The sequence below is a fragment of the Nyctibius grandis genome, chromosome 20 (genome assembly GCF_013368605.1).
Source record: "Nyctibius grandis isolate bNycGra1 chromosome 20, bNycGra1.pri, whole genome shotgun sequence".
Taxonomy (NCBI): domain Eukaryota; kingdom Metazoa; phylum Chordata; class Aves; order Nyctibiiformes; family Nyctibiidae; genus Nyctibius; species Nyctibius grandis.
The window spans coordinates 6158466-6173665 of record NC_090677.1 but is presented as its reverse complement, the minus strand read 5'-3'; the positions used below and the strand labels follow the sequence as shown (position 1 = coordinate 6173665).

The following is a 15200-nucleotide window of genomic DNA, read 5'->3' as shown; positions in this document are numbered from 1 at the left end:
ATGTAATTCCTTCATATACACTTCATACCAGTTCCTACTGCAGAATGAACTCTTACTACATACTCTTTCTTACATTGCTTCTTGCCAGCTGTGCCAGAGGATAGACTTATCTTAACTGTCTGTCCATACAGCTAATATTATTTTCAATGTTTGGAAAATATAACTGGGAGAGCAAAAAGAGCAGGCAGAAAAGGGGCAATTTGTATCATTTCTATTGAGACACAGCTGACTTTAAATTTCATTTGTTTAAGGGTGTTTATTCAAATTAATCTTCAGACTTCAAAAAAAAGATAGATGTGTTACATGGGAGGAAAGAAGAATTAGAACCTGGTATCTAATATATTGTCAAAAACCTTATTTGAGCTTTAGTTATGGTCTTTTTACAGATGGAATGTAGGCTGAAAGTGTTTTTAAAAAGTTAGCTTGGGTCAAATCTCTTGGACTTTGTGAAATTACAGATTATAGCAAGAACTTTCAGTTCCAATATGAGGATGAGATGGGGGATGCTTCTGTGTTGAGCCAGCAGTTACTACTGAGTGCTGTTTCCAAGTCGTCATTCTTGTCCCTCTCTTGATAGTATGTACAGATCTGTTTTTAAAGTGTATTAATCTAAAGGGCACTGGGCTATTTTCATTTCAAAACTGTTTGCTACACTGGAGCACAGCGGGTGGGGCAATTTGATTTCCACATGGATTTGGAAATCACTATAATTGTTATTATCTGCAAACAAAAATTGTTTAGAAGAGAGGTACATTTTCACATAAAATGGAAGGTGTGGGTACTGGCATTACAGAGACTATTTAGAATGAAAAAATTGCCCACAGGACACAAGAATTCTGCGAAGTGTCAGGGTTATTCCTTCAGGCTTATCAGCCTTCACTGTAGTTGCTCATTTTAAATTTGTGGCATCTGTCCCAGGATCTAAACTGAACTAATACTGAATAAAAACACAAAAGCCCTCATGATCCTTACTCCATTTTGGCTTGAGAAATAAATTTTTCAGGATCAATATTGTTAAACTATGTCACTCAGGTTGTCAGTCATGTTGCTAGGACTAGGACTTTGCATCCAATTAGAAGCAGGAATTTTAAACTCATTTGCTCATGTATACATGAGGAAAGTGAAGCCATGGTGGAGATCTGGCTCTATTCTGCTTAGCGTATGCTAATGTATTCTTCTCAATGTAATCTTTTACCTTGCCTAAATAAACTGTTAAATGCATATTTCTCACAAGGTGCTCATAGAAGTTTACGTTAGTCTGCAGTGTGCAGCAATTCCCAGAAAAATAATACCAGGAGAAGTCACTGTGAATTGTGTTATCATAAAAGCTAGAATCACTTATTTTCCTTTTCAATTTAAAACGTTGCACGAGACTCTCTAGGGTAGGAAAAACATCTCCAGCCGGACTGATTTGTGTTACTAAAAGTAACAACACCAAAAAAGTATTGCCTTTTATAATTTAAAATTAAATACGTACCTTATTACCAGAGTAGGAGGAATGCCTTTCACTGTAGTTCTCATGGCAGTGTCCATCAGGAGGAAGAGAAGAAAACCCTCACCGAATCACAGAACATCCTGGATCATGAACATTTGGTAATGAAAATTAGAATTTAGTGAAAATCCACTTGAAATGTTTCAAGTACAAGCGGTTGTTAAGGAGGCTGAGTGTATGATGCAGCTTCTCAAAATTACTTTTGAAGTTCTACCCGTTTTGACATTCTGAATTTACTCTGTGACTTCTTTGTCTCTCTGAACAGCTTTAGTTGTCTCTTACTAAAAGACATATAAAAATATAAAACAGCCAAAAGTTATAGGAATTAAGAAAACGTCCTGCAAATCATGGTGTCTGGATTGGTGGGTTTGTGCTTGTGCAGAGGCCGTGATGCTTCACATCAATGTGTGAAGGGTGTCTTAAATAGAGTAGCCATTGCAGGACTGTGGCCACCATGTTTCATATCTCTCTATAAATATGGAGTGCAAGGAGAAGCAAACACTGTAGGGGAATACACCCTGCAGTGCTCCAGGTTCCAGGCCGTAGGGTCGTACCTCTGACATGTTATATGAAATCTTGGATGCTGTTATGGGTGAAAGTCCATCAGTATTGAAGTGACAAAAGTCTCCTTGTCTTGAATGAGATCAGAGTTAGCTCAGCTGGGTAAAAGCTAATGTAAAAGGGTCAGAAAGGAATGGATGCTGTTATACAGCAGCTGTCTGAGAGAATGGAGAGCAGGAGCTATGTGCATCAGTTTTGTGATGCTTCTGGGGTTGTCAACAGGTAGGCCTGATGGATCTAGTAATTATGGGTTTAGACTGTTACCTCTGATAACTACTGTGCTATTACATCCTTTTGTTCAGGGTTGCTGGTCCCCCCTGGAGTGATGGGAGATCTGAGTTGCATGCCAACCTGAATTACCTCAGGATCCTATGAACTCTTAGCCACTGCGGCAGTAGCTCAGGCAACTGCAGTTGTTTTCTTCCACCAGCATTGCTATGGGGCTACAGTTCCTGGCAGAGAGGTGGAGCAGACAGCAGTTGAAGCTTCCACAAAGGTGTGGGGTTTTTTTTTTTTTGTTGTTCTTGTGCAAGAGTGAGAAGCCTTCAATTAATTTTCTGCCTTAATTGGTCTGAATTAATCCATGGTGCAACTTCATTAACTTCAACTGACCCCGCAACATCATTAAATTGATAGAAAGGTATTGATATTTCCCTAATGCAGACAAGTTGCTGTAAAAGGAGTCACCCTGATTTTTATATAATGGAACTAAAAATCTATATATACCTTACTTTCTGTTGTGTAAATATAATCTCTCAAATAAAGCAGTGACTATTTCAGTTTGCAGCAGTGGGTTTCTGTATCACAGAATCACAGAATGTCAGGGATTGGAAGGGACCTCGAAAGATCATCTAGTCCAATCCCCCTGCCGGAGCAGGATTGCCTAGACCATATCACACAGGAACGCGTCCAGGCGGGTTTTGAATGTCTCCAGAGAAGGAGACTCCACAACCTCTCTGGGCAGCCTGTGCCAGTGTTCGGTCACCCTCACCGTAAAGAAGTTTTTCCTCATTTATGTGGAACCTCCTGTGTTCCAGCTTGCACCCATTGCCCCTTGTCCTCTCAAGGGATGTCACTGCGAAGAGCCTGGCTCCATCCTCATGACACTTGCCCTTTACATATTTATAAACATTAATGAGGTCACCCCTCAGTCTCCTCTTCTCTAAGCTAAAGAGACCCAGCTCCCTCAGCCTCTCCTCATAAGGGAGATGTTCCACTCCCTTAATCATCTTCGTGGCTCTGCGCTGGACTCTCTCTAGCAGTTCCTTGTCCTTCTTGAACTGAGGGGCCCAGAACTGGACACAATATTCCAGATGCGGCCTCACCAGGGCAGAGTAGAGGGGGAGGAAAAAAAATATGGAACGCTTCACGAATTTGCATGTCATCCTTGCGCAGGGGCCATGCTAATCTTCTCTGTATCGTTCCAATTTTAGTATATGTGCTGCCGAAGCGAGCACAACTCATTGATTGCTTTGCAAAAGGATGTTAATTTGTCTGTTAAGAGCAGAAGGTTTGCTTGCAGTTTATGTAGATGAGAAAGAGAAAAGGAAGAACTGGAGGGACAGTATGTGCTCTCAGACATAGCTCATAAACCAGTAATGTTCTAATGGCAATCTAAAAAGTGGGTGTATTTACCTGTTTGAAGTAGACAAAAATGTAAATGATGTTTTGCCCAAATTAGAACGAGTTTCCTGTTTACCTGTAGCTGCAGTGGTTGTGCAAGGGTACTGTTTAAGGAGAATTTTGAAAGGGCTTTGGAACTACTGTCAAATGTTCTAAACCAAAAGGGAAGTCTAATGTGCTCACTACTGAGAACACATTTTCCTTTGTATGTTCTATGCTGAAAAACAGACCAAAACCAACAACCAAAACCTGGCTGGTTGTTGTATCGGAACTTCCTTACGTTTATTGGTATTATTTTTATCTTCAAGAAATACTCATTCAGTATGAGTAAACTTAAGTTTTCAGTAGTCTTGTTATATTTTTGCTAGGATTTTTTTTTTGTTTTGAATTCTCCTTTCTTTAAAACATGGTCTGCTTGATCTATACCTAAACTCTGATCAGTTCTAAACTCATGTGTAACTTGGAAAGTGCTGCTTCTATTTCTGGTATGAAGAAGGGCTTTTATGTCTGGAATATTGTCTGGCTTTTCCAGGAATACCAGTTGGTCTAGTGAAAAATACTGCTTCTACCTAAGACACTTTTCCTGCCTATGCATTTACCCTACTACAGCTGTTGTAAAATATGCTGCAGCAAAATGTTTTGGTGCTGTTGCTGCTAGAATCGGTTTACAAACAGGCCACATAATTGGTCATTGTTTTTTCAATAAATCTCTGTTTCGCTAAAATGATCTGCCATGTGATAAACCTGAATCTTCTATCAGGATCCTGAATGATGAATCTGTATTAGTTTTATTGAGTCTACTGAAAAAATAATTTTGAGTCACCCGAAAAGTATTCTGAGACATGTTAATTTATTGAGCATCCTTTTGGTTTGGTGGTAGTTTCCTGACATCATCCTTCAGATTCGTCTTTCCTTGTGAGTATCGGCATGACACTGTATCTGCTTATAGCACTGGAGCAAAGTACACTCTTTGAAAGTAATGCAAGAACTTTTGAAGTGGGTATTTCCAGAATTAATAGCACAGTTGGGTATTTTTTTCTTGACCTCGCAGACCTTGGTGCTGGCTTAGCTGTGTAGGGTTGAATGCAGCAGAAGCAGGAGAAACAACAAATGGGATTTTGCCTGAGGCTAACCGTCTTTTTAAAGAGAATCTGGGGGCATCCTCAGTCACTTTAGGTGGTGATATTAGCGAAATGAGCCGTTAGTGGAGACCCACTGATCTCTTATGTGATGTTTCTTTTGAGCTGTCACAGCCTCAGACAGTTCCTGTCCAGAATCTGAGTTAGCTATAAAACTGTGCTTGACTTCTCAAATTCCAGGATGGATATGATTTTTTTTTTTTTCTATTTTTTTTCCTCCCCTTTCAATTTTAAGTCAGAGATCTGGATGAATGGAATACCTCACCCTAATCATAGAATTGAGTGAAAACTGTCAGGGAACAAGGCAATGTTCCCACTCTGCATTTAGCTCTAGACTAGCCCACATAAGTCACAGTCCTTTGTGTCCCTCTGTGCCAAAGCAACTAAGTAAACTCCTGGCTTAGGAGCTCAGATGTCAAGGATGTGCCACCAACATTTGCCTGAAGTGCAGATTCATTTTTGTCTCGTTCTATTTTGAGGTAGTGGAACCAGCTATGTTTGCAAAGCACCCAGTAGCAGAAGGGTGCATATAAGGTAAGACTTATTACTGGCTCTTTTACTTCCTGCCATCTGAAAGAGGATGTTTTGTTGTGTCTGCTCCTTGTCATGCCCCCATTCTTGGCTTTGCTGAAAAAATACCTGGGGTGCTTCTTCAGGATGGCTTGTCCCATATTTTGAGATTGGTCCATGTCCTATCTGAATGTGGAGAGGCTTTTATCCAGCTGACTAAGCAACGGTTTCTTGCAGAACACACCCTGAAAACGGCGAGCACAGCATATCAGTCTGTAGAAAGACCTTTAAACTGTGAGTAGGATATTGAGGAGGGAAAATAGGAAGCTGCTGGGAGGATTGTCATTCATTAATTCTACTTGCAGTTGAGAGAGAGGCAACATTGAGTGAAGACCTGTCTCCCTTTCTTCCCTCAGTTAATAATGAAAAAGCAACTATTCTCTTGCTCTCTTCTTCACTTTTACTGTTGTTATTTACAGAAAAAATACTACTCAGTTCAGTATGAAGTCTGCACATTTATTTCCATTGGATTTATCAGAGATCCTTCTCCCCCACCGCCAACAACGTAGAAAACATTTTGGTGGAAAATCAAGACCGCTGTTGTTCCTGCCAGTCTGTAAATGATGTGTGACAAGTGGGCATAGATATTTAGATTTCTAATGTGTTTCTCTGAATATATTGCTAGTCTGGACTCTGCTTCTTGGTTTCTTCCTGCTTATTATAGATGACATATTTGTCCCCAGAAGCTGTATTCCAAACATTCTGTAAATTCATTTGGTTTTCTGCAAATACTTGTTTTAATTATGTCAACAGAATCAGGGCATCGAAGACTATCAGTGAATAGAAAGTTGTTTTGTATGTATAAGAACAGAGAGCAAACATTCCATGAAAAAGAGAAATACATTTGGTTTTGTTGCAGCAAAAGATCATAGGATGAGTCAGGTTGGAAGGGACTTCCAGAGGGCTCTAGTTCAACCTAGTGCTAAAAGTAGAATGGAGACCGCAGAACCTCTCTGGGTAACCTGTTGCAGTGCCTGACTGTCCTCGGGGTGGGGTGAGTGGGTGAAGTCTGAACCCCCCTCTTGTTTCAACTTCATTGCCCTGTGTGATGTAATAAATTACCTCTTTCTTAAACTTGTTGCTTGTTTTTGAAGGTAGTGGTGGAGATATCTAATGGAAATAAAATGCTGTATTTGTTCCTGCTTTATGGGGCTGGAGGTATTCGCAGTATGAGGTGGGTCCACCTACAGTTCACAGTTGGTTCTTATTGTGACAAAGGGGAAGGCTGTTAAAACAGCTCTGGTGTTAGGGTTACTAGTTGCTGTCCTCCTTTGCTTCTGGAAAGATCACAAAAATTTATGAGTGTGCCTGATAAATGATATCAGTAAACTGATCCAGTGCAAAAATAGGGAAGTATTTCACTATGATCAGTTTGTTCTGTGGGTAGCAGCATGAGCATGCAGGGATAGAGAAGAGGAACTCCAGATTGGTTTTTCTATCAGTAAAGGGACAGAAGGGACTTTAACAGCAGGCTGGAGATCTGTAAAGAGTCTAAAGAAAGAAAAACTTTGAAAGAAGTGGGCAAGATAAAACTGGCTGAGTGCAGCTCTTCTGTCAGAATAGCTGAGACTGTCTGGCTGACCAATTTTGATTGACATGCATTTTAGGAGTAACTGCATCCTTTGAAAAAGGAGCTGACACTGGTGGAGTTTTCATGACCACACTGAACAGTTTATTCTCTGAGATAGTGCTGGAGACAGCACTAACATAAAACTCAGTTTTGTTTGCAGATACCTGTTATAATGGAACAAATCTAATTCACAGATCCATTTCCATTTATGGATTCTGATGAGTCTTCTAAAGAGAAAGAAGAACAAATAAGCTGGAGGTAGTACTGTGACGCTGATTTCATTATCTCTGTTTCTTCTCGGTATTTCTGTATGAGACCTACCAAGGTTTAAATCATGGGGCTTACAAACAAGGCTCAAAGCATGAAAAGCTTCAGACCAGGTTCAAACTTCTCATGCTGTTACCACTGAGCTGAATTCGTGTTGAAAGAATTTGGTGCCTTTCTGACTAGAAGTGAATCATTACTGATATGATGATCTGAGATGTGACCTGATCACTTCTGTGGTACGTAAAACTAGCAAGAATGCGTTTCACTTTCTGCTAGGTAGTTATGTTGAGATGAGATGTTGATCCTAGAAGTCATTTCCTGGGAAAATCCACACAAAGCAATTACTGCTATGGTTGGGGATATGTGGCTCATTAAATGGAATAGAATTTTTTTTCCCCAAAAATGGAAGAGAGACCACAGGAGACTGGGAAGTTAGGACAGAGGAGATGCTGAACAGACACTCACAGTACAGCCTGGATAGTGGGCTTCTGAATGACTTGGGAATGCTTACTCTGAGAAAGACCAGCAGCTTGGTGTTGATCTCGTATTGGTATGTGCTGCTGTAGGGTCATCCGGTGAGTCCCTGTGGATTTCTACAAGAGAATGATCTCTGTTCACTTCACCTGAAATGCAAGGGGGAGAATGGTGTGGAAATAGTTTTACTAGAGTAGAATAACAGGTGCTATAATCGTAGTGTTGTCTTAGCTGAACAGCATAGGATCATTTTCCTGTTGCTTATTACTTTTGTTTTGTTTTTCCTCTTTAGATGTCTAATACCCTAGGAAGTCGTTAACACTTTTCTATTTAGCTTGAGAGTCAAAATTCTCCTTAGTTACCTACATCAGCTGTACTGTTCTCTTGTTAATTCTGTGCACAGAGGAAGGGAGCACAGGAACTGCTTTTCATTACAGTTCTTGAAGGCAGTGCGATCTTGTCGTGACTTAAATTATCTGAAAAAGCCATGTACTGTGGGTATGAAACCAGTGCAACATGTGAATCTCTCCATGGCTAATTGCTCCGTGACTAATTTACAGTGACCGTTTTTAGTTTCTACTAATAACTGCATCAGATAGTGAGAACAATGTACTAGGTGGGCATTTGGAAGTCAGTCATGTGTTACACTTGCTTAATAATGTAAATTTGATAGATAAAATGTAATAATCGAAAAGAAGAATCCTGTGCTATCAGATGCGTTGGTATTTGTGCCTTAGCTGGCCATACCAGAACTAGGGACTGCAAACAGGATGAGCAAATTTACTGTGAAGCAAAATGTAATTTATATAGGGTTATACTTCTGGTCATGTTCATATAATTATAAAAATGGTTGTGATGGTTTTGGGAGATAGTTGGAGATGGAGGCTGCCATGACCTGAATGAGGGGACACCATCTGTCTGCATCGTATGATGGGGCATGTTGGATTCGTGCAGGCTGATGTCATAAAGGCAGATACACAGCTCAGTGTTTTACTGAGGAGAGGTGCACATTTCTCAGCTACAAGCAGTGCTTCAGCTTCTCGTCTGCTGTGGGACCTGATGTGCAAGACTAACGTCTGCATCCCATATATTGTGTTATGGAATTGGAGGAAAGCTGCCTTTGGGAATGTATGAGTTAGTGCTGAGGCACAGTGGGAGATGCACGCTAATGATCCTGATCCCCTGTGCCTCCCACTTTTAATCTGCATCTGATTTTGCTTGGTCACACCAGTGGCACTAGCAGGATAATTGGAAGCTTCTGCTTTACAAATGAGATGCATCTTCCCTGATGCTTTAAAGCTATCGGGAATCATAGTGTGACACAGAAAAACAACCAGAATACTAAAACATACTGAACCCATACTGAATCTAGAGCAGCTGTGGGACAGCCATCCCTGGGTGAAAGAAACAATGGTTCTACAGAGAAGACTCTAGAATGGGAGATGAAGAGGTAGCAAAGGAATAGTACTGCAAAGGATTGAATACAGATTAGCAAATATCCTGAATATCATGTGACCATGTCACATCAAGCTGTTAATCAGAGTGAAATCGAGGTGCTCAAGTCATTTACAGAGCACTTTATGTTCTGAGGACCTATAGTCTGACTTTTGACTGCAGAAAGTGGTATCAATTACACTTAGCGAGAATGCTGTTTATTTGAGTATTTACCAGGTTGTGAAAGACTTATAAAAAAAATTATACCGCAGTAAAATTAAAGGTTTTTTTTTTCCTTTTATCTGGGAAAGCAGCAGAGCAGAGTCTGAAATTCCATCCTCTTCAGCTTTCCCCCTCTTCCTTGTTCCTGAAGTTAAATAATCTCTTCAGAATAGATGTTGAAGTGTTAGAGAGGCAAGTTGGTAACAGACCTTATGATATCTTTCCTTTTGGTTCAGTTTGCAGTATTATAATGCTTTAATCTCTTTGTTCTTTTTTCAAGTGGCTGTAGCATGCATACATGAGTAGGTTTGGGAAAGTACCGTGCACTTGTGTCATGTGCATGTTGAGCTGTAACAATCATACTGTTGCTGACCAGTGGGCATCAGGGCTGTCTGTTGTAATTGATAGATCAGGTCATGGAAGGATACCAGGAAAACAAACATGCTAGTTATGTATTTGCTGGACATGGTCCTTATCCTTTCCTGCCACCATGACAATGTTGGATATGTGGTTTTATGAATTCTGATGTCAGCAGGGGTGAATCAAGAAAAGAATATGTCCATGTATATTCATTTAAAGAGACTAAAGGTGGATTTTTTTACTGCTAAATCCCTGGAATGCATTACATCAGTGTATTATCTGCCTCATCAGAGAGCCTGTAAATTGTGACATACATCACCAAAACACTCTTCCTCTAATGATTCATAATGGAACATGGTGTATTAGAGGTAATCCATTTTAAAATTTCCATGAGCTGCCAGAATAATTTACATCAGTTTTTTCTATAGAAAGAAGGGCAAACCTGCATATATTTTCTAGTGTATAGAACTTACACCAAAGTTCACAATGTGAATGTGTATTTTTATATTGCAAAATCTACTCATGTGTTAAGTACACATTGTACAAATGGTGAGTAGTGTAATGCTGCCTTTGCTGCAGAACTGTTAAAACCATTTTATTCGTCATATTCGTTTAGGTGGATACTGCATGGGAACTAAACCAAACATTATGCCCTAAGGTTATTCACTTTTTATATGACAGAGAGGAAAATAAACATACTTTGATTAGTGCCATTACTAATTTGTCCAGTCATGCCATCACAGAATATTTGAGAGAGGAACCAAAAGGTTTCCCTCTCCCCCTCTTTTATCTTGTGTATCACTGTGGTGACTTTGCTGAAATTCCCTGTCCTGTGACCAGTTCATTATCTTGCAAGGAGCAAGCTGGGTGCATCCTGCTGACTCAGGGAGACAGACACTTCTGTGTCTATCCAGGGAGACAGGCTAGTGAGGAAGCTGAAAGCAAATTGCGGCTTTTGTAGCTGTTTCTGTTAACAATCATGTTCTGGAAAAATAGAGTTAAGAATATTTGATTTTACATTTGGACAGCTCTGTTCTGAACTGTTGGGGGAAAGGCAGATCTTTCCCCACAAACAAAGCGAGTTCTTTTGCATACATTAGCTTTGGTGCAATTGCTGGGAAGCCTGTCTGAGCATTAGGACTATGTAGATTTGAGGACTAGGTCTTTGCAGATCATAAAGGACAGGTAGGGTTGGGAATTTGGAGTCACCTGAAAAAAAGGTGAAGGAAGTTCACTTTGAAGGAAGCTGAGGTTTCAGCAAGAAGACCTTTGCTAGAACAGTGGGCTTTCAAATGGTAAGATCTCTGCATAGAATCACTGGTAAATTACTGGTCTGTATAAGGAAAAAAAAAAAAAGGAAAGAAACTTTGAAGATCATTTTACTTCTACTGCAATTTACTGTGGTGTTTTACTAATAACTACTTATAAATGGCAACTGGTTATTTAGTCATGTAAATCCTTCCTTCTATTCTTCCTTCTACTTATGGTAACTAATTTTTTTGCAGCTTCTTTAGAAGATTATGTCAACTGAGTCATCTTTAACTATGTGCTTGCTGACTCCTTCAGAGAATTCCCATAGATTTGTGAGATGTGACTTCCTTTTACACAGTTCATGTTGACCCTTTCCCAATACATCACACCCATCTAAGTGCTCACAAATTACCTTTATTATAGTTTCTACCAGTTGTCCATCTTACAGACATCAGATCTGCAGGTCTGTACTTCCCTCTTTCTCCTGGAACTGTTTTTCAAAAAGGGTATCTTATGTGTCACCTTCTAGACTTCTCGTGGTCAGGCACTTTTAAGCAAGAGGTTATACAGCACAATTAACTGCTTAGTTATTTCATTGTAGGTTTTGTCCAGAAGGTCATAGGCGAATACCACCTGAGCCCAGTGACTTCTTATTGTTTAGAGTAGAAGGTTTTTTTTCCTCTTGTTATAGTCTCTTCCAGTAGCCCTTAGATTTGAGGGGGGGGAAAAAAAAAAAATCCCCTGGTATGCCTTATACGATGAGGGGATCCAGTAAGGGAATCTCTTTAAGCTGCCCTACAGTGAAAATGAATTAAAAGGAAAAAAAAAAAAACCACACCAAACTACTTAATTTTTGTTTAATGCAATAACCTTATCTTCCCTGAGCACTCCTTTTATACCTTCAACAGTAATTGCTTCTACAGATTCATAGGCAGGTATTCCGTTCCTGATATTTTTGAAAAAGGAATTTTCAAAGTTTTTATGACTCTTATAAGCTGATCCTAAAACACTTTGTGTCCTTTTTTTTTGCCTGTGTTCCTACATCTATCCAGCCAGAATTTATGCTCCTTTCTATTTCCTTTGGACGATCACTTTTTAGCCACTGTGTAGCCATGTCCGCTTTTGCATGACATTTCTAACACCTTTTTGGTTTCAAAGGCAAGCACTTACCTTAAGCCTCCAAAACAGTGGTGTTCCTTATTATCCATGTGGGGAAAAGTACTTCGTGGTTTTATGTGTGTGAGAGAGTTTAATTAAAATTAAGTTAGAACCAAACCCAGAAGCTTTGATGTTGTGATAATAATACTGTAATGCAACATGATATTTAGAGTATACTTACAAAAGAAATAAAATAAATAGAAGGATTAAATCCAGGGTGGTATTTACCTCAATAAAGAAAATCTACATCATTCAAGCCCCACACAATTAATTAATATAACATTGCATTCCATGGCAGTTGAAAGAAATGGAGAATGAAACTTCTTGATCTCCATCCATTCTTGATCTCCCTGGGAGGCTTGCTGAAGATTATAGGACTAATTCTCAAGTAAGATAAATTAATGCTGTGTGAAACTCTTCACGTTTCAGTATAAAAGCACTGAGCGTAACAGGGTTATGAAACAGTGGCTGTGGTCATGTAAGATATCACCTGTTTCTTTTTTATGTTTGGGTTAGTCTTGTAGTGAATACTGAAAAAAGTAGTAGTGACATTTGGGGGATTTTAATGAAGGATGTCTGGAAAAAAAAAAATCTCACCAGATCAGCTTGGAGAAGAGTATTGCTGTATAAAACAACTAATCAAAGGATTAAAAGCAAAAGGTTATTGTATCTACGGAGAGAACCTTGACTGTTTTAATGACTTGGCAGGAAAGTAATCTAGTACAGGTGCTTTATTTGAATATATTTTTGAGAAGTGCTTGTATTTTTAAGTGAAATGTGATTTTTCTCATAATCTGAAATGGGACAATGAGTTAAAAGTTCAGTGACTGAAAATTCATGTAAATACCCTGTTGTCCATATAATTTGAATTAATACATTACAAAATTAATACATTAATTCAGTTCACTGTGAATTTCTGTTATATTCTGGGCTGGATGTTAGTATGTGAACTACTTATAAGGAGATTATAAAGGAGAAGCTTTCCTTAGTTTCTCGTACTCATTGAACTTGCAAAGAACTTTCCATTTTTGTCACTACTGTACTGCCTTTGTTTCATTCAGTACAATGTTTATGTACATGTAGGTTCTTAATACATAGTTTAGATTATGGAAAACAAACCTAGTCTTGCCAGTTCTGCACATACCCCATTGCTCTGTAAGAACCAGCTTCAGGAAGCTGTTTGGTGAAATGTCTTGAGAGGAAAGCCCTCACTCCAGGCTGTGTGAAGCTGATAGATGTCTAGAGAGTTGTCCTAGAAAATACATGTTCCTCTCTTTCTTTCTCTGTAGATGACGATCTTGCTCATTTTGCTTTTCCTGCATCAGGAAGTTTGGCAAAATAACACTTAAAAGCACATACTGTACAAAGCTGACTCAAGAGCACAATGGAATGGTCTTCGTGCTTTTACTGTAAATTATCTTTTTTATAAATTGTGGCTAATGACACTATTCTGCATCTTCTTCAGGGCTGTTCAGCATCATGATTTGCAGGTAATGTTATTGTCATCTTGTACTTACTGATTGGGAATAGATCTAATTGGGAACAGATCCTCAGGTTCACCAGTGCTCTCAAACAACATGAAGGTAACGCAGTAGTTTGGGAATTTGCTATTCAAACACAAGCACTTCTCAATCACCGGAATTATCATCAAATCACAGACTGGTTTGGGTTGGAAGGGACCTTAAAGATCATCTAGTTCCAACCCTCCTGCCATGGGCAGGGACACCTTCCACCAGACCAGGTTGCTCAGAGCCCCATCCAACCTGGCCTTGAACACTGCCAGGGAGGGGGCAGCCACAGCTTCTCTGGGCAACCTGGGCCAGGGTCTCACCACCCTCACAGGAAAGAATTTCTTCCTAATATCTGATCTACATCTACGCTCTTTCAGTTTAAAACCCTTCCTTCTCCTCCTGTCACTACGTGCCTTTGTAAAAAGTCCCTCTCCAGCTTTCTAGGCCCCTTCAAGTACTGGAAGGCTGCTAGAAGGTCTCCCCGGAGCCTTCTCTTCTCCAGGCTGAACAGCCCCAACTCTCTCAGCCTGTCTTCATAGGAGAGGTGCTCCTGCCCTCTCATCATCTTTGTGGCCCTCCTCTGGACTCGCTCCAACAGCTCCATGTCCTTCTTATGCTGGGGGCCCCAGAGCTAAATGCAGCACTGCAGGGGGGGTCTCACGAGAGCGGAGTTAGATGTTGTTTTCTAAAAGATATTTTTGAGCTAGCAGTGCTGTTTTCCAAATCTGTTATGTCAATTTTAAACTTTTATTTAAGCTATTATTGAATATTACAGAATTGTGTGGAAAATCAGTGTAAAACACATTTGCAACATTATATTTTAAAGGTATTACAATAATCTCCTATTTTTATGCTCTTTAGCATTAGATGGCACTGTTTTCCAAGCTTACCTTTCACAAGTGAGTCTGAGAATTTGAAAGCTAAAATTGAAATGCCATCAAGTAATGGAGGTTTTAGTGTATTTACCATAAGATAATTTAATTAAAATGTGGCAGTGTGAATTGGAAGTGTATTGACAACTATCAGTTGGAATTATAGAGGCTTTCTAAGTTAATGATGTTACAGTTTTGGATTAATAAAGCATCCCAGCAATACACTAGGCTTCTTACCACTCTAATACAGCCTATTAATGGGACCTTTGGATTTGCTTTACTGTACTTATGGCTGGTAGAGGTGTGACTGACTAAAACAGTGAATAGTTCACTGCATTTTTACCTGGTTCAGCTGGTTTTGTTTGGTTGTGTGTCCTTTTTTTGTTTTGTGGAGTGTTTTTTTTTGTCTAGTTTCCTGTCCTTGCAGTCCTTAGGCTTCCTGTAGCAGCTTTGCCTCTTTCAAGTGAAGCTCACTTGCACTGTCTTAAAATAATTTGCCTGACAACCACTGCATGAGTTGAAATGAAGAGAGTTCTGCATGCTCTTATCAGTCAGCACAGCACCAGGAGGAATAAAGGTGTCCTGCAGCTCTTGCCAGGCTGGAACTGGGCTCCAGGAGTGGAAGGGTGTAAAGATGGTTAGGGTAAATACTGGCTGTGCCCAAAGCTCTTGATGGTTCAGGGAGTGGAGTTAACA

At 39.7% G+C, this 15200-nt stretch overlaps 1 non-coding gene across 1 annotated transcript; it reads right to left on the bottom strand.

The window, feature by feature from the left end:
- Nucleotides 1-3403: 3403 nt before the first annotated feature.
- Nucleotides 3404-3510, bottom strand: LOC137672491 (U6 spliceosomal RNA). The gene has a single exon (XR_011049586.1). It is a non-coding gene; the product is annotated as a U6 spliceosomal RNA (small nuclear RNA).
- Nucleotides 3511-15200: the final 11690 nt, after the last annotated feature.